Source organism: Xenopus laevis, chromosome 7L, assembly GCF_017654675.1.
Source record: "Xenopus laevis strain J_2021 chromosome 7L, Xenopus_laevis_v10.1, whole genome shotgun sequence".
Taxonomy (NCBI): Eukaryota; Metazoa; Chordata; class Amphibia; order Anura; family Pipidae; genus Xenopus; species Xenopus laevis.
In genome coordinates this window covers 45,613,395-45,616,452 of record NC_054383.1, presented here as the reverse complement: position 1 = coordinate 45,616,452, position 3,058 = coordinate 45,613,395, and the positions used below count along the sequence as shown (strand labels likewise).

The window sequence follows — 3,058 nt, the reverse complement described above, 5'->3', positions numbered from 1 at the left end:
AAATGTTGCCATTAAAATATGACAATTTCCATAAATACTGTAAAATAGGTAATCTGTTTCTTCTAATTTTGGGTGGTGTTGTGTTTGAAAAGAAAAAAATGCACACAATATAAGCCTAGCCAAGCATACAGGTGATAAAGCCTCTACCAGATGTTCTGCACCAGCGATTCACAAATCAACTGAGATTTAGTTTCAACACAATTAACATTAATTAGAAAAGAACACGTTGTAAGTTGTGTACAATCACATGCATATTTTTGACTGTCATGTGGAAGCCATAAAATGAACCCTGTCCGAACAGAGATGGATCTTTTGCTGTTTCACACAAGGGATTTCAGTGAGAAAGAAACATCTGCAGCTATTTTTCATGTAATAGGAAATATAAAATGTCCTTTATGTTGGTTAGACTACCCTATCATTTCTCCCACAAGTCTTTATAATTAACTGCTTCTGTTTTTTAGAAGTTAAAACCAAAATTTCAGATATACACGCCTTTCATTTGGCCAGATTCAATTCAGTGAGAAAAAGTTATCTCATCACTTGAAAAGTCATGGACATGATTCAATTTGAAAAAAAAAAACCTTTTCTTCAAGCTCAGTTCCAGATTATTCCAATAGACTTCAAGAGAGTTTTCACGTGATAAACTGTGAGATAAATTTTTCTGAATTCAATTGCATCTCATATCGAATCTCGTCCATTACTTTTCATGTCATAAACCTTCTACTCACCGAATTGAATCTAGCCCATTATGAGAAAAACTTTTTTTGTATGGAGATCCTGTTTTAAAAATAACTATGTTAGTGCATAAGAAATAGGCTAAAACTTAATGAAAATTGAAAACAGGTCAGTGGCTTAAAGAAGATTGTGAGCTAAGGTAACATTGACAAGAAATATAAAATTCGATTTTGAGTGTTTTATTAGCACAATTTCTGCAAAAATGGTATTTTAAAATACCCAACTGAACACTATTTTGAGATGGATAACATCATTGCTTCCCATGGCAACATTAATAACATCTCCAAAACAAATTGTCACTAAAGTAAAGATTTTAGATTTTTAAAAATGTTTTGGTCAGGAAAGGCAAGTGCCTTTGTGATGATCTCTTTCATATTATTTTCATAATTCTTATAATTCAGATAGATATTTTTTATTGAAGCTCGACCCATGTTTCAATTCAAAACACCCAATGCACAAAGTGAAAACCCAAATTAGCCCTCCTTAAAAAAGGAAGAGCTGACAAAAATCCCAACCCTCAGGCCAACAGGCCATGAAAGGCAAGGGTCTTAGGATCTTCCTTTACCACGGGGCTTAGGGAGACCCCTTCGGTCTTCAAACCTTCCTCCCCACAAGGGTTGGAAGGTCCTTTTTTACCAATCCCTACAGCCAAATGACTTTAAAGGACAAGGAAAGGCAAAAAAATAAAATCCCATTTTTACTTTCTTTAATGAAAAAGAAACCTTTCTCCAATATACTTTAATTAAAAAATGTGTACTGTTTTTTTAAGAAACCTGACTGTATGCAGTGAAATTCTCCCTTCATTTACTGCTGTGGATAGGAATTGTCAGATGGTCCCTAAATGCTGAACAGGCAAACAATCATACTTATGAACAGCAGGGGGAGCTCCCGCCTTACTTCCCAGCCATGCAGAACTCAAGCAGCTTTGTTTATGACAATCCCTTAAGCAGCCCAGACCACACTAAGCATGTGCAGGGTCAGGGTCAGACAAAGATGTTTAACAAAGTTACAAGATGACAGCCCCCTGTGCCCAACTTTGAAAGCATAAATCATGTGTTTGATTAGGCTTTGTGGTGCAGTAAGTTTATGCTTATGTTTAGTATACAAAATACAGCATTTCTAGCCTTATTCTATTTTAGACATTCCTTGTCCTTTAAAGGGAGAGCCATCTTGAACCCAAAGTTTCCAAATAAAGCACCCACATTGGTACCATGCTCCAGTTAAGGAAGGAACTTAATTGCCACACATCCCCACTAGATCTAGTACTCAGCCCATAGGAGCTGAGGAAAAAGGAAAAAAAAAAGGAAAAAGCAATAATAAGGTGAGAGTGATGTACAAAAAGTGAGATAAAAAGATCATAGTGAAAAGTGATGTGTATTGCTCCAGCCTCTCAGACGGAATTTAAAAATTGCTTAGCCACTGAAGGTTAGGGCACAAGAGCAGTGACAGCCATGAAGCGGGAATACGCTGTGCCCCTGCCACCCGTGCCAAGAGGAAACGTGATGTTAGGGCAACTTAGGTTTGGGACCTGCTGTACAATCCCTGGCCAGAAAAATGGCCTCTCTGTTCTACCAGGGGGTGGCAGCTCCCCTAACGGATAAGAACAGATACTACAATTGATCTTAGCCAAAAAGCTGAGAAGCTTATTTCTCAATTTCCAGCATACCCTTAAAACGGAAAAAAAACTTGATTGTGTTAAACCAAATTCTACTACAGTAAACCCATTTTACATTTTTCAGGGACCAGAAAAAAAATATGTAAAATCAGGGAAATGCATTGTACGTTATACATTGGTAGGGTCACAAACAGACAAACAAATGAGGGAAAACTTAAAATCAGGGGTTTTACTGTATTAATTTTAAATGATTTTGCTGAATCTCAACTTTTTTTTAAAAAAAATTGTATTGCAAAATAGTTTGAATTTTAAAAATATACCCCACATAGATGCAAGTTCACTAAAGGGCAAATTTTTGCCAGCGAAGGCTCCACCACACTTTGCCTCACTTTGCCAGGTGTGAATTTGTTACCACTACGCTAATTCACTAAAATGCAAAGTTGCGTCTCTGTAGCCTAACACTGGCGAAGTTTCGCTAGTGTTAATTTGTCAGCGGAAGCATTTCATAGCAAACTTTCACCCAATTTGCATAGGGCGGGTACATATAGTTCATATAGATGTCTTTATTAGAGATGTTGGTGCAAATGCTTGAAGTGGCCAATTATTAGAAATGTCCAAGGAAGCATAATAAAGACAAAACAGATTCTCTAATGCCATAGACATGGGTCCACCCTAAAAAAAATGTGGCATGCCCCTCCAATGGTTGGA

General features: G+C 36.9%; 1 pseudogene; it reads right to left on the bottom strand.

Moving 5' to 3' along the window:
• Positions 1 to 2,250: 2,250 nt before the first annotated feature.
• On the bottom strand, positions 2,251 to 2,381 carry LOC121395826 (annotated as a pseudogene).
• Between the last annotated feature and the right edge of the window lie 677 nt (positions 2,382 to 3,058).